Source organism: Lepisma saccharinum, chromosome 6 (genome assembly GCF_977018435.1).
Source record: "Lepisma saccharinum chromosome 6, izLepSacc3.1, whole genome shotgun sequence".
NCBI lineage: Eukaryota > Metazoa > Arthropoda > Insecta > Zygentoma > Lepismatidae > Lepisma > Lepisma saccharinum.
Window position 1 is genome coordinate 29456943 of NC_139234.1, and position 24402 is coordinate 29481344.

Here is a 24402-nt window from a genome sequence, read left to right on the forward strand (position 1 = left end):
GTGGAAGTGAAACGCAGCGCATTGCCTCCGCTGCGAGATGTGACATCCTGGACTTCGCTAATCTCCACCGCATACCACACCAACCGCCATCACCAGCGGTCTCTGGGAGCACGGGATATGAGAGCGCAGCATGCATGTTTAATCACAAGGCATCCGGACAATGTTGTGGTTTCATCTCGTTGAGTTGACATCGTCCATCTTGCAGAAAATCAACATTTTTCCGGACTAACAAAATCTTTGGCCGTTCAGTTGACAAGCTCGAAGCTTAGGGTAGGCAACTTAATTATTAAAGCATAAAAAACTCTTCCGGAGTTGAAGCTTCCACCCTCATTTTTTTAAATTTATATTTTCGTTTATGATAATGTTATTAGCTGGCTATCTCTTTCCTTCTTCCCCTGTCTCTCTCGTTCTTCCTGTTAGGCCTGGTACCGAGACGAAGACGGACTTGTAAAAATCGAGATGAGACCGAGACTTATACTCTGTTCCGGGAGTGAGTGGAGCAAGCTAACGAAAACAAGTCTTCTGCGCAAGTATCGACTCGAGAGGAGATCGACCAGTGAACGCGTGAGAGGTAAAAGGATTGCACGTAGGGAGAAACGTGACTGTGGCTACCAGCCGTTTGCAACAGCGCGCACGGCTTTGCTCTGCACAATCGCTTCTTCACTTTCTCTACCGTTATGCGCGGCGTTGCTCCACAGACTCCTCGGACGTAGTGTAGTATCCGAGACTTGGTGCGATATTGGAAAATGTATTCACTATGTGCCTTATTCAGACACACCAAGCGGATATCTACATAATTTAGTTTTAAATTCGCCACATATATAGTATTTCTTGTTTGCAATAATTGCAAAGCCAATACATAATGTTAAGTGGCAATTATGAACCTGCCATTCTTATCTCTTTAACCTTCACCGTGTGTGCGCGTGATTCTTGCTATAGCACCATAAATGACTGTCAAAATTTCTCATGCAGGCTATTTCCGTTAGCAGGAAGGTGGGCTGTGACCCCGGTGACGATGCCCCTTCCTGATAGGTTACAGATCCCCTGTCGAACCACAAATTCCCATCAGCATCGTTGGAAACGAACGATTTGTTCCCAGGAAATATCTCCTCCCGCCGGCTCAGATCAAATGTTCCTTTCCATCATTGACAAACCATTGTTGCATCAAATACCGGCGCTAGATGAAAGCCAGCTTCTCTCTCGTCCGCCTTGTTCCGTTCCCTACCGCTGCAACACATTTCAACACGTTTTATCTGGACACGCAGTGTTTCGGGTTTCTCAGAACACAACGTCAAATTTTCATCAATAATATTAGTTCTGTGGGTATCCACAAATGGTGCACTTTCCAAGTTTGTCAAAAATCATTGAATTGCTTAATGTTATTTTGCACCGTGACACATTGACAAGTAGTCTGCGAAACGGAAGAATATGAACAAAGCTCCTTCTCCACATGCAATGCACACAATTAAAAAATTGCTCGCAGCAACATTACACAAAAAGCAATGCCTCTAAAGGAAGAGGTTTAATAGCTACTAAGGCGGGCCACATATAACACTTTGGTGGTTGTTTCAACCTTATATGACCCAAAGGTTGTGTCGTATTTACAATTTATTTTGGGTGGATAAGTTATTGGTTGGAGGATTTTTCGGGGTTCTAGGGATTAAGCCATAGTCGTCCTTAATTACGTCAGTACCTTAATCTAATGTTGCATAAATAAGCAGTATAGAGTAAAAAAGAAAGTTCAAACAGCCCATTGAGGGCTAATGCCTACCAAACTGCTCTTCGTTGGGTGATGTGTAGTAGCTGTTTTCCGAATTTCGAAACAGCAGTCCGTTACTATTGATTTCACGATGCTGGGTAAATGCCGAAATTGTGAACTCCCGCCGGGAAACTAACCAAGGACAGCTTGCACCACGCACAAGCGAGAGCGTTAACCATTAATCTACTGGAGCTCATAAGTCCCGAAACCGAAACACTTGGGTAATAAGAAATGCATTAAAGAAAATAAACTGTACCCATATTAACACTGCAATTGTTGGAAGTATTTTTTTTTCATATAGTTAACCAGGGTCAATTTACATCAAGTGCCTACACAAATGTTATAGACATATATGAATTGAATTAATGTGATCAATGATGTTGCATTATAAGAAACCATCTTCTTTACAAAAAAACACTTTCATTCAGTTTCGGCATGTAAATGGTGGACTTTTCTCGGGAGACCCAAATGCCAACCTCTCTTCTACGTATACACCCTTGCAAGCTTACAAGGCTCTGGTGTCTGGGCTCACAGCTAGTATAATCCTCCGTGGTGTTATGTGCTGTCCTTCTGTGTTTGGGATTGTCCTTTTATCCATTTCATCTTATCACAAGTCATCCTCATCTTCGCGATTAGCCAAAAGTGGCAGAAAACCGAACTAAAACAAATCAATCATTCATTCAATTTGGTTCCTTCTTGTTTATTATCTACGAATACAAGGAATTGTGGGACACGCTGTATACTAACGCCTTTATCGGTGGATGTATAATGATAAAAAAAAAGAGAAACAGTAATATAACCAGGGCTGCTCTGGAGGTTTGCTGCGATAATTATTTTAATCACTGAAGAATAACTGAGCCGTGAAGAGAGCTTAGGGAACACCAGCGCCACGACGACAAGTGAAGGATACAAGTTTCTTTTCGCACTGCACTTCATGCAAATCTACCTTAACGCTCTACATATTCTCAATCACAGGCATAAATGTGTAATATGGCCTACACGACTGACAACAGGGACCTCTGAAAGAAAAACAAAGACGATAACACACAAAACGCGAAACATACAAAATGACTATACTGGAAGTGGTTCCATCCGTCGGAGCCTCATTAGCCTGAAGACATGGGAGGAAATTCTTTCCAAAGACAATTTTGGACAACCCTTTTAACCACGCTATTAAAAAGAAAATCAGGATGAACAGAAATGTAAGTTTGCATTGTTTCAAACGTGTGTGATACAAGCACAATCACAGTACCCGATGGATACTAATAGCAAATCTTCTTTCTGGATATCCACATCTGATTGAGCCTATACGTAACATACAATCTGATGTTGTCTCTACCACTTCATGTAACTCAAGTAAAGTAAAGTAAAGGGGTAACAAAAAGTATTTTCTTCTAATTGGCTATAAAGAGCAATGACGTGACCATGCAGCAAGGTTGGCTACGCCCTGCCTTGTTTTGCATTTCCTGTCAGCGCTCACTTGCCGGAGTAGCCAGGTCATTTCGACGTTTCTTTCTTTTCTAAACTTGATTCATCAAAGAAAAAGTTCAGAAAGAGCAAGAATGCGCCGATTAACAGTTAAGGAAGAAAACAATAAAAACAAAGAACACCCTCATACACATAATTATATTATAACGACTCAGTTTACATGTATATTATGTTTGTTTTTTCAAAGTTCATCACGGCAAAAAAAAAAAAGACCAGGTAACGATGAAAAATACATAAATGTGTGCGTGTTTTACAAAAAACAATTAAAACCTAGAGTCTGAATACATGCTCTAGATTTGGAACATAAGCGCCTCCCTGTAATCAAAAGGTATTGGTTTCCATTCGCGGAAGGAGTTCATTTCAATAGTCCAGATTCCACTTGAAAATGAAGATACTGTTTCTCCTAGCCTAACTTTGTATAAATCGAACAGAAGAAGTCCCGAAGAATTTACAACAAAAACTAGAATATTGTTTCAAATTACTATTTAAGCGCAGCAGGAGCGAAAGGGAAAAAAACATGTTGTTTTTCTGCTGACGAAATTATACCGTCACGGACACTTCTCAGTTGTAGCAATACTACTGAAAGCCAATGGGATTATTACAATCCAGAAGTGTCTGTACTACCGCATTAAAAACAGAGCTAATATACTATTAGTTCACGTGATTTAAAAAAAGTCTGACGAAGGTTTCTTAAATTATAAAATGCACAACTACTTCATCACTGATGAACATATTTGTTTCTTTGTTGAAGGGACACTGATAAAGAACACATATGTCGTACCGCGCTGTGCTAACCACTCCGCCCAGGATGTCGGTAGTGATGAAGGGATTCTCTCCAAGTCAGTTGCGATCTTTCGAGAGCTACCGCCACTCACATTTTGAATCCATCATCCGCCGCCAAAAAAGCTTCTAGAATTACTTCATCACTGTTCCCATACTGTTGTTTCTTAAGTGAGTGCCATGGCTAGGAGTAATTACATCGAAAGGGAACTTAAACGAAATGTTAGAAGTACTTGCCACATAAAACATCCCTTTTCTTCCAATGTGTGATTCCATGCTGGATCACATCCGACGGCTGAATCTTTGAAAATATTCTCCGGCAAAAAGGATTCACCTGTACAATTTAGATCTGAACTTGTACAGGTGACCCCTATTCCACTCTGACAAAAATCGGCGAACAAGAGTGGCAAAATAAACTCTATGCCCAAAAACTAATAGCGAGTGAATTCGTGGAATATGCTTTTGCGTGTGACGTCAAACGAGGTAATGTGAGCCCTAAGCGGAGACGTAGCTGGGAAACCTCTACGCCGCATTATAGGGACACGTTGGGTCGTATGAATACAACAGAGCACAGACTCCCTAATAAGTAGCCTTACCTACCCTGGAGGTAAGCCTACGCTTTCAACTTGATGTGTATGTACTCAGAAACCGAGCGGATTCTTATGTATGCACGTGTGCAAACTTTTGAAACACATTGGATGGTCTCAAACATTTGACTTATAAGTTCGCAAAAAAAATCTCATAAGTCCTCCTTCTTCATGATATTAATGCACACCAACAATGCATCCTTAACATATTTATTTTAAAGTCATTCCTTACGTCAGGATGCGAAATATTTCCGGGGAGAGGGACTGTTTTTGTTATAACAAGTAAACAATGCATCACTAATGACGATAATATACATAACATTAATAATGACACGAAAAGATATTGGGTGGGCTCTGGTTTCACGGGCCCATATAAGTTAGAGTCACTGTGTGCAATCATGTTTGTATGTATGTTGCAAGGTCATAAACTCATGTTTATTGACATGACCCATTAAGCTATGTGATATACAACGACAGGGGTGGGGCAAAAATGCTTGTCGAAATTTGTTTTGGTACCAGTTTACGCTCACCCCACGTTTAATTCCCGATGAAAGCACATTTTAGTAACTCAAATCCTATTTTAAATTATGAGTTCACTTCTGATTAACTGATTAAATTAGGTTATTTTACGTCGCTTTTTCTGCCAGTTCTGGCTAATCGCGACAATGGCGATACAAAGAGATGAATGAGGGGACAATTCCTACAGAGAATTATCCTGGCTACTGGTCCAGGCGCCGGAGCCTCGTTAGTCTCGAAAACGCCCAGGGCGTTGAGATATTCACATTTGGGTGCCGTCAAAAAACGACACCCTTATAGCCCTTCACTATTAACTATTTTTTCTCATAAAGTAGATAAGACCTAACACAAAATCTGCAAAATAAATTTGAAAAAAATAAAATAGTAGATCACATTTTGCACATCCACGGCACGTTCATTTACTAAGAATGTATCTAGCCACAAAAAAACAGGCCTTAGCACATTAGTCGATCACACAAATACCGGAAACATACCTGTATCCGTTGTCCGTTTGCCGCCATGCTACGCGAGAACGACAGATAAAGCTGCCTCCAAGTGCATTAGGAAAGCGTTGTCTTTTTAGGCAGACGAACAGCAGGGGCCGGAACCGTTGGCAGCTGAAAGGACGGTAGCCATGACGACCGAAGTAGCAGCAAGAGCGTTGCTATGCCAACGATCCTAGAGAACGGTGCACGTTACATACACACTGGCAGCCACGCAGCACACTTAAATGGATCTCAGACGCACACTCGCACGCGCACAAATACGCAGCTCGTCACCATCTTTGGCTGGCGCTTCCACCATGGCGTTGAGAAAATCCGAGTTTCAAGCGATAGCGGACGGACCTTCCTCTCTCTCTCCGTGGAAAGCGACTGCAGGCTCCGAAACGAGGACTCCACGTGACCGCAATAGCTGATAATCTCGCGTGGACTGGTTCTCGATAATGACTTGCCGAGACTTTCCCCTCCCCTTCTCCTGCCTCAACACGTACTGCCGTGGTGAAGTACACAAACACAAAATGACACCGTTCAACGCATCGTTTTGCCACCTCAGCTAAACAAAACGCAAAGTTTAAGCTCAGCAGAAGCAGCGTAGCTACAACCGGAGAGCCCAATATCCCTTTCTCCAGGTGCAAAATTTCCCTTTGTCACATTATACCCTTCATGTTAGTCACAAAAAAAAAGTTTCTTTATAGTTCACCTTATACTGAGGTTAGTAAGGAATGGACCCACAACTCGAAGTGGGATGCGAACCATTGTTAGGGGACCGAACAAAGAACCGCCTTTATCTTACAAAAATTGCAATCCGAGATCACAAAAATTGCATCAATTACACTGAGACGATCCACAGAAAATATCTATCTATAAAAATTTTAGAACTCTCCATGGACAAAATAAAAAAAACAACGAACAACAGAAAATGCAGAGTGGCGATACCAAATTGTACACTTTACGAAAAAATATACAAATACGAGTTTCTCGCGGCAACAATTAACAGGAGATTTGTATTACCTCTGTTATGACAATAATTTAAATGTTAGATTATATATAAGGTATTGATTTTGTTAAAGTCAAGAGCAATTTTTTTATTATTATTATTTTTAAGTTTGAGTCCACTACACACAAATAGGTTAATCGGAACTGGATATGCAGTATAAAGTGTAAAATCCAAACCAATACGTGCCTCCAACGGGTATCGAACTTGTAATCCCTTGATTGCAAGTGACAACGTTGCTACCGTGCCTTCGGCGAGGCCTTGGATTTGTTTTAATTTTGGATGGAGAAGTCACTACACGATAAAAGAAAGGGAGTAGAGTACTTAAACAATTTCCATACAGTTTCTATATTTTTCATAAAATACCTATTTCTCCCTTTTCACCTACAATTTAACCTGCGCCGAGGAAATTTCCCTTCACGTAGCAACACTGCGCAGAAGTGTTCGAGTCAGCGGAGCGTTGCGGCTGGGAGTCTTCCGCCACGGTTCTCCCAGCGCCCCCAGTCCATGCGGGTTAAGAAACAACACAATGCCTCCCCTCCCTTCCTTATTTATATTTCAACTCCCCCTGAAAGATCATCTCTTGCCTACACCGGCCCCTTTCGACGCTGACGTAACGCACCTGGATTCGCAGGTGCAGGTCACACCAACACAAGAGGCGAGATTATGCAACGTCTCGGATGATTCTCTCCAGAAATGACACCCTTGCCGTTAAGAAACCATGCTTGCGAATCTCCGGCAATATTCTTCAAAACAAGGCTTCAAAGACGACGCCCTGATGTCTTAATCGTGTCAAAAGAAGCGAGTTGTTAAGGAGACTGTTTCGCATTCGGTAGTTACGTGTTTCTCTCTCCGCCACTCCGGTCTCATGCTGGGATGGTACGTTTATAGAAGGGCTAATCGTGACTGAACTACAATTTAAAGTGGGATCTGAATCACCATGTATCTCCATCGGGTATCGAACTGGAAACCCTTGAATACAAGGCGACGACGTTACTACTACGCCATCGGGGAGGCCCAAAACACGAGACAACACCGCGCGAATAAATTATAAAGTTAAAGGAGCCCCCGTACGGGATCCTTTTCATTTTGGAAAAAAAAAATCTCCTGACTTTACCAGATCTTCCAGGCAATTTCGAAATACATTTTCAAACTATTCTATGATGCTCTAACATGCTAATAACCAAGACTCGAGCGTTAAACAGCAATTATTAAAAGGGCTATAAGCCTGCGGTAGGAAAACAAATTTTCCGCAAGCGGTTAGAGGAAGAAATTAAATAAAACTATATTTTCACGAAATTTGAAATTCATCGGACCCCCACGGAGGCAACAAAACGGTACCTGCACATTGCCTGATATGTTTTTCATTACTGTGGAAAAAATTTGCACACTTATTTATTTACTCAGAGTTTCAGATACAGTCTTATTTGGCCATTTTACACTGAAAGTGTGGGTAACACTTTACTATACCGGAGACGGATTTCTTCAAATTTACAGGAGAAAGTACTTACGCAAATCATTTTCTGTAGCGTTGTTGATGTTCGGGAATGTAGTTTTGATCCATTTTAATGCGAAAGCATGTGGTTTTCTACGAAAATCTATTTCCGACGCGCTATTGCTGCTGCCGCCATTTGCTTTCTGCACGAGAGCACAATACGCTCTCGTATTGTCCGTATATGCTAAATTGAACGAAAGGAGTGCTAATGGAACCTAACCTAACCTAGTAGTCATACCTCGTCCCCGTGATGGTTCGTGGGGCTATCGTGAATTTTTGGGCTAACGTCAATGGTTTTTGGGGCTGCACGTGGATGGTTTGTGGGAAATAAGGAACAACAGTAAGTACTTGTTAATGTAAGAAATAGACATTATTTTCGTTAGAAATTCATTATTTCACCCAAGGAAATGTTCCGTAATGCAGAATAGTACGTTAGCAATGTAAAAAATTGCGAAATAAATCATTGATAGGTGTCTCCGGTATAGTAAAGTAATACCAAAGTGTGTTTCTAAACATCAGAATTGAGGCTCCACCAATGGCAACAATAAAATTAAACTTTACTAATGCTAATTACATACTTCAAGACTCATCCAGAACTCAAAACATGTATCTCCGACCATTATCCGAGTCACAGTATGTCCTAAAAGTCACATTCTACGAAAACAAGTTCCTGGTTCCATAATGGAACGAACTGTAGTTAAGGGAAATACATGTGGTTACATTATGGAACAAGCCGTAGTTTAACGGTTAAGTTTATTCAACATTGTTCAAAATATATCTTGAAATTTCTCTGGACTTTTCACAATTGCTTTAACTGATTTTGTCACATTTTCCAGAATGTACGCGTCAGTGGGAACCCAGACCGTGCCCCGTGCCAGGAATGCCAGAATGCCAGAGAGTTCGGTTATTTAGATTCGGATGAGGAGCAAATAACTTCTGATTTGCGAGATGGAGTAACTTACTCATACGTCGCTTTTCTGATTCTTTTCAAGTTAATCGTCCCGACAAGGATGAGGGATGATATGGGGTAGTGGTGATGTCATTGCCTTGTAATCAAGGGGCCGCGGGTTGAATACCAGTGGAGACACATAGTGCTTCAGATCCCACTTGAAACTGTAGGTCCGGTCCCGATTCTGCGCCTAAAGTCAACATAAAACTTAAGCTCCTTGAAAATGATGATTAGATTAAATTATGGAGAGACATTCACAAGGCAACATACACAGTTTGCGAAACCATGAGTTCAGCACTCGGTGCCATCGATGTCACCTTAAAAGGTAATTATTGGTGTATTTAGGAAAGGTATGTATAATGTTGATATGGAAGATTGGAGTGAAGGACAATGACCAAGATGGCAAAGATAGGGTTGATCTTGTGCAAGCTACCAACGGACAGAAAGCTTGTGTTTCTATGGCAACACACCTTCGGGTTTAGGAATGACAGACAGAGAGAGTTCATAGTAATTACAACCGCAGGCTAAAATTCGCTCTATAGTAAAGCGTGTCTAATTCTAATAATGATAAGCCGAATATTCATCGCCATAGGAGAGACATCTCCTCCAGTAACTTTAATAAGAGCCCTAGAAGATAAAGTTTTATTTAACTCACTTTAAAATATGGTATAAATGTTCAAAATGACTGCCACTTGCAGCAATACATCGTCTGCAACGCTGAAATGACCAACAGGCATCAGATACGGTTTGCACGGGAAGGGAAGCAGAAGTAGTCTCATTATCCCGTGTCCATGGCTTTGTGACGTACACATTGTTCTTCACAGTTCCACACAGGTAGAAATCTAACAGTGTCAAATCAAGAGATCTGGCTGGACATTCGACACTTCTTAAGTTTCTCTAAAGAGAAATTGCTCACTTGTCATTTTCCGTAACACACACTCACGTAGATATTGGATATTCAAATACAAAAAGTCCAACCAAGTCATCCTGAATAGTTTCTCTGTCATGTTATGAACGTTCAGAGAGTGTAAACATTATCTTGGGACACACTGTACAACATAATCTAAGGGACGGCATGAGAAGGCAGCCAAAAGTCAACCTCACTTCTCCGTAGTACAACTTGGTAATTGCACTCTTAGAGGCTCAACGAGGCTCTGGTGTCTGATGGGTCGTGTTGTCTTGCGTTTGTCCTTATTTTGCTGAGTGTCCATTTATAGCCTTGATCCTCGCATAGAGAATCTATGACTGTATTAGTTTTAAAGAGTGGGTGATGAAGTTTCAACATATTTCAGACATATTTTATATTTTTGTTAGGGTTCTGTCCTCAGTTTTGTTTTCGTTAAGGGGCTTATCGCCGTAATGTATAACGGGCAAAAATAGCCTATGTGCAGATGTGCCAATAATATAAAAAAATCAATAAATCAACATCCCCATAGCCAGTCACGGCACGGATTTTTATTGAACAATGAAGATAGGATAAGGTTTTCTTTACTGAACTGAAAAAAATCAAGATTAAAGCACTGTAAACCACGGTGGCATAGTACCATAACATGGTTAAATACGATAACAGAAAACACAGAAGAAAACATGCCCCCTCCGAAAGTGCAATATTTGATGCTTTCAGCATTTACGAAAAGGCACTATTCACGAACATATTACTTTTAATTGAATCTATCACCTCACCGCAAAGGCGTGTTGTATATTTTACATGCAATAATGGGGGGAAGTCACAATTGTAGTCACGAACAGAAAAAAGCTGACTTTCCTGCCTATAAAAAAATGTGACAAATTACACTGACCATTTTCCACCTCTGCTAAAATCTTCCGGGCAATCAGAAGCGGCGGGAATCGATCTCACGATCCGTCAGAAACAAAAACCAATCACGTGCAGATTACAGAGCGAACTGTCAGTCAATCAAATGTACATTATTCTTTTCGAAATAGAGCAAGGAAGAGATCCCGTTAAGCGCTTTCCTTCAACACGACGAACAAATAACACGGCATTATCCAGCCTCGCATGTTCATGCAGGCCGAACAGCCACACCTTGTATCCTAATTCAGCCGCTGGATACATTTTTATGTCAGCGGCGTCTGAAAGAAAGGGAAAATTGCAGGCTGCATGGGACGGTGGATGGAAGCAAGCATTGTTGTAAGCGATTTCATCACAGTTTCCACCCACGACCCAGTGCGAGTGGGAAAGTTTTTCCCCCGTTCCCCTTTCGGCCTCCTGAATCCAACATGATTGCTTTCATAATCTCGCCTCTCCTGTGGGAAAATGGCAGCCAGCTGAAAAGTGTTCATCGAGTCTCGGCTGAAATGTTAATTTTCGACAGGAGAGATCGTGTTGCAACGGAAAGCAATCTTCGCTGCTTTGGATGGGGGTCACCGAAGCCACTTGGCTCCTCTCAGATAGTGGCGAACGTCTTCGGTTTACCTTTCTGACGTGTGGTCAGCGCATCGAGTTCCATCGCCACTGTTTTCTGGCTTTCGAGACCGGAGCTCAGTCTTTTCAAATAGCTTCGACACTTGGAGGGCTCCTACCAGGAATCGAACTCGGGTCCGCTTGTACCAAAGGTGAGAAAGCCAACCATTTGGCTACGCGGGAGTCTTAATTTCTCATAGCAGAAAATATTCAGTATGTATTTATTGGCCCCCTCGCCTCCTCCTCCTCCTCTCCAATTTCCTGTTCTGCCTAATTATGGCCCTGAACCCAAACAACAATTATTCATTTCTTGTCGATTGATAAAATTAACCTTTCCTCAGCCTGTCGTAGTTACAATACAGAACTACAAAGTAATGAAAACAGATAACTTTGAAATGAAATCGTATGTCAAAGTCAATAATGGAAGCTTGGTTACAGGCAAAAATTACAGAGGTTCACGCCAGGAGACAGTTTTTGTCATCTGAAAACTAGAGTTCTGAATTTTGTATTAATTTCCGAACGGACGAATCTGAAAGTGTGCTACATTGGGAAAACCAACAACAGCACCCACTCACACCCACACATTACCATTGAATTTGCAACCTGAAGCCCTAAATCCAACAGATCAAAGAACTTTTGACTGCATTCACATATCAGCTGTAGCTACCTTCAAACAATTCGTGTTTGTTTTCTCCTTCAGTGCGGATCAAATTTAAAACACAATTAAACGAACTCCTTTTTAACATATCGATTTTGCTCCCACATGGTGTATCCATGATGTATCGTTTCCGAGAGAGCAGAAAAGCCTATTGTTAGCTCGTAATAGCGATGTCAATGAACACTAATGCTATTCAAATACCATTCAGTTTACATATAAACTTTAACAGACAGCCAAATACGGCACGAAGAATTACACGATATAAATTATTAGATATAAATGCAATGCTCTTATGTCAAGTGTATATAAATAATACCTAATAATACTTATTAACACGGGTGAAAAGTAAAGATATACCCCATGTGTAGCAGGTAGTTTTCCTATTTCCTTCTGCCAGCTTGGCTAATCGTGACGACGAGAAAGAACTGACGATTAGATGACACTGGTGAATGAATATTAACAAACATCACTCATGCCCATAACGGAACTCGAAGATGGTGCCATGATAACACATCGAGTGTGTGGAGTTGGAACTCGCACAATCTCGATGACGGTGTGGCGGTAATAACTCCGGTGAAAAGTGACTGCGCAGTCAAACTTCTCTGGGAAAACGTTAAATTATTGAATTAGATTATTTGTCGTTCCTTCCCTACCACTTTTGGCTAATCGTGACGATGAGGATGACATAATGAAGAAAGACTAACAAAGAACACCCATGACCAGGCCGGGATTCGAACCCGGAACCACTGGCGTCGTAGCGTGTTGTGCTAACCACTCGTTTTTCTGCCTTCCAAGGATTGTTATGACATGAAAAGAGGAAATGGAGGGTGGTAGGGGGCAAATCCCGTGGATTTAATAGGATATCTAGCCGGTCTCCGTGGCGGAGTGGTTAGCACAGCGCGATACGACGCCAGGGTCTCGGTTTGAATCCCGGAACGGGAATGGTTGTTCTTTATAAATGTCCGTTCATCAATTTCATCATATCGTTACATATACTCATCTTCACGATTAGCCAAAAGTGGAAGAAATGCGAAGTAAAATAAACCAATTAATATATATATATATATATATATATATATATATATATATATATATATATATATATATATATATATCTAGCAGGTAGTCATTTCACCAGTGTGAAAATGTACCCCTCCTCCCTTTCAGTTTAATAGGAATCCTTGTGTGGGGGTCAATTTCGACGGTGGAATTTTCACCGTACAGTCTGTCTTCATCGTTCAACAGGGCACAGGTAGGGGCTCCCCATTACGATTCCCGGTGGTTCGAATCCAATTAAAACGGTAGAAATAGTTCTGATGAACCTATCTGAATGGACTTTGTTCAACAATCAACACCATGCTCCGTCCGCTTATACCGCTCACTCATCACTTAGGTCCATACTGATAAAAGGATAAGTCAGCAAATTTTGCAGGAACATTCAACTTTTTTTAAAAAAAAATCAATAAACGCTTATGTTGGAATATTCTTCGATCCACCTTCAAGAAGGTCATATTACCCAGTTTCAAATTACATTTAAAAGGAAGGAGGTTCATCCCTACGCACTGCGCGATGATGCAATGTTCTACCGGACTCGTCACGGAAATTTCTGCCATACTGCACGAAATTTTGAGATTTTCACATTCAAAACGTACTTATGAACGACGCTTAATAATTCCTGAGTATTTGCACGCATGTGTGACTAGCACTGAATTCTTGGCATTCAGCTACACGTTGCGGAGCTCCATTATGGTCTGAACGCGGCGCACCTGAATCATTAGTTTCCCGGCGGGTGGGTCGGTGAACGAAGGGAAATTCAATGGCTTTGTGGTCTCCGGAACAAACCCCATACGCTGCATTCTGTTGTGCGAGCATAACAGAGGTAGAATTGGTTCAAGACAAAGTGTTTTCTCGCAAACTTCGCAATATCGATATTCTGAAAAAAAAATTCAGATAGCAAATAAAAAGCATCTTTAGACGAAGAGTGGTTAAAATTAAATATGAACAGCTGTGGATTGAATGAATGAGTGATTTGATTGATTTTACTTCGCGTTTCCGACACTTCTAGTGATAATATGAATAAAAGAAGGGGCAATCACAAACACATATGGACAACACACAACACAAGTTCCATAGAGAATTATGCTGGTGGGTCCAGACGCAAGGGACTTGTGACATACTACGTGGAAGTAAGGTGACATTCGGGTGTCTTGAGGACGGGTTGCTTCATAAATTAATACAAAAAAAAATGGCACTGAATTAAGAGTACTATATTATGTACCTTTCAACCATAAAAGATAAAATATAGAGCCATGCCGTGCCATGAATTCGCATACGAGTATTGATGTAGGCCTTCAAACTTTCTCGATCTCGGCCATACTGGAACTGACGTGATCGGCACCACGCTCCGATCGCCAGGTATTTTAGCCAATAAATATTACCAAGGTACCCATTGGCTAGAGGCTGGCGCGCTTTATGCTGTTGTTGGTGGGAAAAATTCCCCACACTGACCACTACACTGCTCCTTTTGAACGCTACATAGTGGAAAACGAATATAATGGTGCAACCCCACCCCATACGTTCTCAGCGAACCAAATGGGAACTAGCATTTTCCCACAACAGACCTATCTGACTAAATATTCAGAGGACAAAAATGCATCAATTTTCTTACTAGCTACTTACTGCCTCGATGTACGATTGTGTTGAATGGTCGATTCAAGATTTCGTCAATGAATGTTCTGGGTTTCAGTCCCACCGGAGGCATGGGTATTTCTTTCAGTCTGTCCCTTCATCACCTTCATCTAATCATGATTCATCCTTAACGTCTGCATTAGCTGAAAAGTTACGTCAACGTAATACAAAATACTTTCACCCTTAGTAGAGTATTTATTCCTTCCATCAACTTTAGCGGGTGATGCCGTTTCAAGTCATTAACACAATTCATAATGCCAGGGTTCAATATAACAAGCAAACAATAATAATGAAAACAAACTGTAGGGATCAAATAATATTAGGTTGGGGGCATTGGGTACATGCATTCGACCTGTTACATTTCGTTTGATCAACAGTGTCAACAAGACTAATCGAATGCCAATAAGAGTAGGAAAAAAGCTGTGTAAATCCTATAGCAGCAGAACGATTCTAACAAGATGCAACTTATGCACTGTGAATTTGTGTGGACTACAGACGATTTTTCTTTCTTAGGGGAAGGGGGTGCCTAGTTCCAGAGTAACCGTAACGGTAAGGATAAGTTTTAATTACGTGTTAGTAAAACTGATCGCTCACTAAGGCGCTCGAATCGAGCAGGGTCGCCGGGAACAAAACTTCTGTTCTCTGCTTCTTATGAAATGAAATGGTGCAGTGCCCACTACACTGCACCTCGCCGAAACGTGCGGGATCGGCGTATGAAATTTCCATGCCAGACATGCGGAGGTTCCTGACGAAGATTTTTCTCATTTACAGTGCCTCTCGTATCATCCCGGTTGTATTCGTGCAAATCTAGCATTCCCTGTAGTCAAACAAAAGACAAACACTATAATTTTCCAACGCACGACTCTTGGGCGCGGCGCTCTTTATGGGCGGAGACGCAGAGAGTGTTCCAGTGGTACACCCAACGGCAAAATAAATGGTAGGGGAAATGTCCTTCACCATTTTCATTCAGTCTTGTTTTCCACAATGTGATGACCATAAATTGAAATAAAAACGTCAATAAGCATCACATCTGTTTCGAATCTGCAACACAGAATGTAGCATAAAAAGAATGAACATAGCAATGGACGATAATTTGCATATTATCATCTTTGCGGTTGCGTGCACTATTCAGTCAATTATGCAATTCTATCAACTTGTAAAGCTTCAAGCCGGTGTCCGTGGCTGACTGGTCAACGTTACGCGTTGCGAAGCCAGAGATCCCAGGTTCGAACCATAGTCAAGGCAAACATGAGTTTGTCCCAATGTCAATTAATCTGTTCAGCATTCTTCTGCATCGTCGCGATTAACCTCAGAAGCATAAAAGGTAAAATAAGGAAAATAGAAATGCTTCTCCAGAACGCACCAAGTGGACCGAAAGGAACCAGAAGCAACCAGATTTATTGATGCGAAAATCCACCCCTATTAATTATTATATTTATTCCGCGTTCCTTGGATTTGTTAGCAATGAACAGAAAGTTCCTCCCCCGCATAAACCCTGGGGCTTCTGCTCCGCGGCTGATAAGGCAGTTGGCCAGTAAACCAGCGTCAAGCAGAGAACGCGAAGCGCTTGCTGGCAGGCTTGATAGGCCCCTCCCACAGCAAGCAATTCTGTTAAAAGGGAAGTTCCAAACACCCAAACAAAGTTACCTCTCGTGGGAATGGGGGGCGCCGCTGGCTACGATAGTGCTGTGTCGTCTTCTCTAGAAGTCAAGGATTTTAGCAGGTGTTTTAGATTATAATTTCGTTTCACTAATTACAGCTACCAACTTATCCAAAACAATAGATTCGCTTTATTAAAGTCAGTGGGGATTATCTACACTGGGTCAATTTTCATCCGATATAAATTTTCATCATTTCATTCTTTACGCATCCAAACGCTCTATTTAAAAGCCAGATCAACATCAGTTGAACAAGCACCTTTGTCAAAACGGTCTGCTTTGGAGGTTCATAAGAAGAGCCCCGAGTTGTTTTACCGAGTCGCAATCTTTCCACATAATCTTCCAGGTTACAGTCAAGCCCTGGACATTAGTGTACCTTTTTTCGTTTTTATGTTGTTTCTTAAATTTAATCTAATCATCATTCAACCTCACAGTCACGATTAGGAAGAAGTAACAGAAAAGTGGCGTATAAAAGGTGGAATCCTGGTGACCTCAGCTCTAGTGAGGATTTGTTTGTTTCGCCAAATTAATTAGGTCTAGATGTGGAAGTTTGCGAGGGTGTATCTGACACATCTTCCTGATACATCTGATTCCTTCTACAAATATCAGGAAAAAGAGCCTCTTCCATGGTGTAGTGGTCGTCGCCTTATCTTCAGGGGGTTTCGGGTTCCATACCCGGTGAAGGCACATTAAACTGTGCTTCGGATCCGACTTTAAATTGAAAACTGTTACCGATAAGAGTTACAACAAACTATGAATTTGAATGTTTAAGAAAAAAAAACATTTTAAAAAAAACACCATGTGCCAATGTTTCTCTGGATATTTGACACAGGCAAGAGGTTTACTACGTAGAAATTTATTATTTCTCTCAATTTTAAAGGACATGATTTACACAAAGAAATACCTGTTCTCTTATGGAGAGAAGGTTTAATTGTGAACTCGGCCACTTCGTGGTCAGCTGCCAGGCTCATTAGCATCAAGATCTTGACCGAGAATTTGTTGGTATCATCAACACGTGTAAGTATTTTATTACATGCATGCAGATCATTCCAACAAGAGTGAGCATGCAGTTTCATCCTCCTTACATATCAGAGGAGACTCCAAAACCAAGGAAGGTTTCAGGGTGTGCCATGAAGGTCGTGGTGAGGTAACAGCAAGGAAGGGATCTATTTAGTTTCTTAGGGATGTGGAAGCCTTTTGTGGAAAGGCGTCGATCCTAGAATAGATTGGCGCAGTAGTATTTTTTTTCTTTCAAAAATCTATTTTATGCAAAAGATAATTAGGGCAGGACAACAACTTACCAGAACTGAAATTTCATCTCTAACGGAAAAATCGAACCCAGAACTCTTTAATTTCAGTCCAATACTGTGTCATGGAAATCTTTGGATCAAGGCCGCGCTTAAGGGTAGAGAAAAGGAGGAAGCGAGTGGGCAGAGCAAAGCAGTGCGAGCTGCTGCAAACAGCTGGTAGCTGCAGCCGCGTTTGTCCCTCCATGCACTCACATCTACTGTCAGGTATTGGTTGGTCGCGCCCTCTCGACTCGTACTTGAGCAGAGGACTAGTTTTAGTTCGCTTGCTCCAAAGATTCGCGGGACAGTGTGTAGGCAATGTTCTTACAGCAAGTCCAAATTGTGTAATTTCACAAAGAAAGTTGATAATACAACGAGAAATGTATTCCTGCCACAAACACGACAATGTAAAGCGGTAATCAACGCAAATTTCCAATCCTGCCCAATACGCCCGCCACGTACGATGCGGCGAAGTCCTCCTCGCATCCTGTTGCTCAGAAGGATTGCAAGAGGTCGGTCTGGTCTACACAGCTACAACGGGACCCTTACTGGAGAAGAGGCTTTGAAAAATGCCACAAAAGGAAAACAAGATAAATGTGGTAACAATATAATAAACATAACTAGCCACCTGGCACGACTCGTCCCAAAGTCGAATCTGAAATTGTATGTGTAAGGGTCCTCACAATATTGTTAGCACCAGGTCTAGTTGCCGCCAAAGAACATGCGGACATTAGTTGGACATGTCGTGGCTGCCGGTGCACAAGGTAGACTTTTGACTTGCCGCAGCCTTGTTCGGTGACCTGTGCTCAACAACAACAACAAAAAAAAGACATGAGAATGAGAAACTCAACGGCTTGACAATACCGACACGAAAGCCGTGTCCGCCGAAGTGAAAGCAACCAAGTTCCTACTTTCGCCACCAGATGTCAGCACGAACTGTTGGCAGGTGGTTCTACAGAATTAATGCTGCTATATTGAGGTGGGATATGCTGTCATTGGCAGACACACTGCAAAGGTTCATTTAGGGATCATAAAATATTTACAGTGGCATTACGGGCATTAGCTCCGACTCGGTAATTTTGGGATGGAGGTCAGACCTCAATGCTTTCGGCGAACTACGTTCAATGTTTAAAATCTGTCAAAAAATGCTCAGATAGTCTAATCGGGATTGGACATACATTTTCAAGTGCGATACGAGCCGCTGTACGTACAATGTGCCTCCGCAGGGTACCGAACCGGGGATCCCTTGTTTACAAGGTAACAGAGTTATCACTACACATAGCGAAAACTGGATGTTAATAAGTGTAAGAAATTTGTCATCGTCATTATATGCTACGTAAAGTGTCTATCAGGAGCTCACTTTCTCATATTGTTTAACTTCAATTCTGCCCGGAACTGCATAAATTGTATTACCAGAAACTTTGGTTTGAATGGATCCTGGTTAAGATTACGTAAACAAAAACCTTAAATACTATTAGATTTAGAAGAAAAAAAAAATATATATATATAAATGTCAATCCATTACCCTCCGGATATGCTTTACTACTTTATACTGAAATCATCATTGAGCCGTTAAGTAACATGAAGTTTACCAAGAGTGTTAATTAGTGTTAATTACGCAAAGGCAAGTTGTCTCAAACTGTTTAAATCGTTGTAATGGCCACGTGTTCTTCCATAATTTCCCATGAGTTCCGATAACCACGAAGAGGAAACAGCAATGTTACACCACTGCTGGGTTTCCACTAATTTTGTCAAAAAAAATTCCCTGACTGTTGGTGTACACAAAGTTTGACAAATTTCAATTATTAATAAATAACAAACTAATGAGGATACAAATAAACTGGTGGCAACGATAGATAAAATCAAAAAGTTTCGGTTCAGCATGCCGACATCCACGGTTGCTATCGCGTTGTTTATTCTTTGTTTATGTTAATCACTTTTGTAAGGTTCGTCATCACTGTTCGTCATGTCTTGAAGGAACACTTTCCGGGAAGATGGATTTGACTTGGCCGTCCGATTCCTTGGCCCCGAAGGTCACCCGCCACAACTCCACTGGATTTTTCTTTTCTCTGGGGATATGTGGCAGAAACTGATTTTAGGCAAAAGTGCGACAAAAGGAGCACATATAGGAGAGTGCTGATACAGAACATAAAACTTTTCGAGTTTATCTATCAATCATTGCCACCAGTTTATTTGTATGCTAATTAGTTTCTAATTTATTAATAATTGAAATGTGTCAGACACTTTGTGTACACCGTGTATAACTGTTGCGTGTTCAACTTTGCATGTTAATCCAACGAACAAAGATTTTAACACAAAAATAAAATATAAGGACATGTATACACAAAATATCTCCGATCAAGAAGTTGATTGAACAAGTACAACTGTGTTTTCGGATTTCATCCTATAGTGAACTAAAGAGTGTTTTAAATATATGATCCCATTATGCCACTACGGTTATTCAAGAAAGTTTCGAAAAAATGCATTAAAGAAGTTTCCATTTTCTGCGTAATTATGATTAAAGAGATCTAACAAGAAGATTTTCTGGAAGAAAATCCAAACGATGATTGCAACTACGAGGAAATAAGAGAAATTTGAGTACATGAACTTATGCAGTGTTACAAGCGTAACTTTGTTGTACTAACATCGATTGTCTTGTTGCATTTGTGTTTATAATTTGATTAAATTGCAGTACGTTTCATGTTTATGAGAATTGTACTTAATTATTATTTTCCCCATTAACTTCAGTAGTTTAAACCACCAAATGGGTCGAATTATTTAAATACTTTCACAATTAGATGAATATTTCTGTATTTATGGAAAAAGTCAAGATTCCATGTTAATATCTAAAGTAATTTTAAAAAAAATATATGTCATTGTTTTTGAGACCTTTATGGTCATCCTTGTCGGACTCCTAATTATGTAACAGACGAACGCTACATGATCTAGGCCTTCCCGTACCGTTATATTCTCTCTTGGGTGTTTCAAATCTCCCTCTATTCCCCTACTATAGGAACAATTAAGTTACTTTAAAAAGGACCATCACTATTCGTCCTCTGAGTACGTCCAACAAAAGCGCTGAAACATCTTCAGCACTTCTCAGAAAGAACAAAGGAAACCGCGGCTAATTTTAAGTTCACTGGAAAACGAAGAAGTAGAAAGAATTACTCCCTTATGAAGCCAATTCGTCCTCTCCCTAATTCCCTTCTCGGAACGCACTTCAAATCTTGCAATACGAAGCAGGGACTTCATTAAATCTCCTCTTTGTTTCCTTGCGAGAGGGAGGAGGGGGGGGACTAATGCCTTTTCCACGCCAACGCAGGAATGGAACTTATCTTTGGGAGTTGCCCGACATTAGCATCAGATATCTTGAAGTTCATAACGAAAATGTTGCCAGTGCTCAAAATTCAGGACCTAATAACCGAATCCTAATGGCAAGGCACACTTCAGAGTTTAACGACAAGCATAAAATGTTCTGACTTGCAATTTCTAAAATGAGGAGAGTATTATTGGGAACATAGGTGACTTTGCGGTGGGAATACACTTTCTGCTCTCCCCCAAACACCCGCTATCGATTAACACTTATCTATCTTAAATGAATGGAGAAATATATGAAGATTTCTTTCTCTAAAACATCCATCGAGGTTCATTAGAATACAATACCGTAGGAGACGGATAATTTGATCTCAAGAAATTAGTAAAGAAAGCAAGTATTATCTCACATAACTTATTTTTATAAAGTTAAAGTTTATTCCAAGCAAGATAGGCTAATTCGGACTGGACCTACAGTTTTTTAAAATGCGATCCGAGGTAATGTACGTCCATCGTGGATAGAACCCGGGACCTCTTGATTACAAGCCGACATCATAGTCACTAATCATCAGGGAGCTTAACGTTTTATTGTTTGGACACCTCTTTATACTATTAGTAGGTTAAGATTTTTGAATGGACAAGGAAGATTCCATAAAATTGAATTTTGCCTGTCATTGACAAATGCTATACATCGTTCCTACCGATACGAAAAAGCATACAAAAAAAAAGTAATAAAAAAATAAACCTGACAGAAGTCCACCAAGGTTGCCTCTTCATGGCATCTATAAAGTGGCAAAGATGCGCATCCAAACTTCAAGAGCTATGAAGACCCAGTGCACATGAAAGTCGACGTAACTCAAAAAAGGAAGAATTAGACTCTAGGAATAGAGAGAAGATATGTTCTATTCAAGAATCGAGAAACACCAAGAGAACTTAAATACGTTTCTTTGCCTCGGTGTAGGGGTGATCCTTTGTATATGCAGCATATCGTAAATTGTTTATAGGTTCAGCAGTGAAGCGTAAAAGGCAGAATTAAAACTGGAAAGTACAGTAGCAATCCGGATGTTTTACAAGACTCCTATTATTTCATTCTCACTACCCCGCCCTCAGATTGGTGTTTAAAAATCTATTTGGGCGGGGGATAAAAAAAAAATGACACGTTTTCACACTCATAGAATATGGTAACCTTATCCACGAGAAGAAGAGAAGTTGGCAAGGAGAGAGAAAAATAGAAATAGAAAATGGAAGTAGGGAGAGAGACGGTATTCTGAGAGTAAGTATCGTGTAATCACACCGAGGAGGAATAATTCTGTCGGTAATCACTTCCTCGGCCAAGGCACCTGCGCTTTGTTGCCGTCGCCGGAAGCAGAACAATGCAGCTCCCAAAACCAATAATTCCTGGCCGTCTCTGGAATCTTCTCTTATCTTATCCGGTGGCAGAACAAGAGTTTTCTGTGCGGCCGACACGTGAAAGAGAGATGTAATAACTGAACTCGACATTCAGGGATATAGGTTGGAAGAAGATCGGATTACAGCTAACTGCGTCTGATGGGTGACCAAGAAAAGTCATAATGAAACATCCTCTACGGATCTGCACCAGTAGTCTCCCACCAACGTACCCTCCACTCCCATATATGAATCCCCTATCCATTTAGTGTACGCTATATATACGGAATATGGTCATTTTCTAATTGTAAGAGTTTCTCCATTCATTTTACAAAACAAAATTATTTTTGACTTTCAAGGAAGGTCTGAACAGCTCTTCAGACCACTCCATAATGACTTTAAAAACTAATAAACGAGTGTACGTCTTCAACTTTGTATGTTAATCAAACCAATAAAGTACACTCAACACTGTCGAAAATAAATTACGGAAAATAAAAAAAATAATAACAAAAATTCACAACCAAGAAACTAATTGGGAGGGAAAAGTGAAATGTGTTCACAATCGTGGGAAGCAAAATAAATTAATAATAATTTACTGACTTATTTTTTAAAATAGGCGTATTTTCGAAATTCCCCGCATTTCCCGGTCTGTGGGAAGCCTGATATATTTCTGGACAAAGAGCGCAAAGGCGTTGAAAGGTATGAGTGAAATTGGATGACAGATTTGAGTTTGAGTTGTTGGTTTTTAAGTCCACTTTATGCACAGATATGCTAATCGAGACTGGACCTACAGTTTGAAGTGGGACTTGAACCATTATATGCTTCCACAGAGTAGGAACAAGGACGTTAACATATGTGAGGAGAAGGATATGAACAGTTGGAAAAAATCATTCTGTATTCCATAATCTTATTCACGTATGGCATATGCGTAGAATAACACATAACGCAATTTTCAAGGAGGAAAAAAATAATGAAGTGAAAAATTAGAGACTATAGTTACTTGTTATCACACATATACATTATTCAATGTGTCCAGTGGAAAATACATTTACATTAAAGCATGTAGATCTAAAATACATGTTTTGATTAGCGACTAAAACATTATATTTCTTAAAAACAAATAACACAATTTCTTCTCAAGTTGGCTGTTAATTAATTAGAAATTCGTCATCAACTCATATTACTTGTCGACGGAATATCGCCCCTCCAATTTGGTTCACCAGAAGGCGTCATTGCCGGGGAGTAATTAATGCGATAAATTTTAAGCAAGCCATCAGCACAAAATAATCACTAAGGCTTAAGATATGACTTCTTGCACAGAAAAGAATTTATTTTTTCCTCTGTTGTAACCCTTGTAATAAACGTCTCTCATATTGGAGTTTGTAATAATTTTCTGGATTGATTCTATTATTTCAATATAGCCACTTAATTATTATTACTCCATTTTACTGACAGAAAAACGAAGTAAAATAAAACAAATCAAAATACTTGCAAGGACACAGTAGGGGCTTCAGAAAGCAGTAACTAATAAAATATTCGTGCAATAATGTGAAATTTTCTTAGTTACCGAGATAGGAGTATACACGTATTTGATTTTTTCTTAATTAGCATTGCTTTTCTGCCCCCTTTTGGCGATGATGAGGGTAAGCGATAACTTGATAAAATGACACTCACAAATAACGCCCATGCCCGGACTCGAACCCGGGACCTTCCGCGGTCAGTTCTACAGTCGATCACGTCACGCCCTCAGACACCGAGCTGGTCAATTACGAGTATGAAGTGTTCATGTCAGTATGTAATGTTACAGTGGTTCTATTTTTGTTGTTTCATATCAGCATTACATATTATATATAATGAACTGGCACTAATTTTCTCATACTGAACAGAATTCAACCCTAAATACCAACAACTTCTGCTGAGT

The 24402-nt window shown here is 40.5% G+C and overlaps 1 protein-coding gene across 2 annotated transcripts in view; it reads right to left on the minus strand.

Moving 5' to 3' along the window:
• Window positions 1–24402, minus strand: part of Btk (tyrosine-protein kinase Btk29A) — a 442185-nt gene that overhangs the window by 177412 nt on the left and 240371 nt on the right. The window contains exon 1 of one of the 2 annotated variants that reach the window (XM_083123702.1): window positions 5625–6068. The exons of the other annotated variant lie outside the window; for it this stretch is intronic. The gene's annotated coding sequence lies outside the window, so the exon portion shown is untranslated. Of the gene's footprint in view, window positions 1–5624; window positions 6069–24402 lie in introns of those variants that run through there. 2 annotated transcript variants of the gene reach the window in all.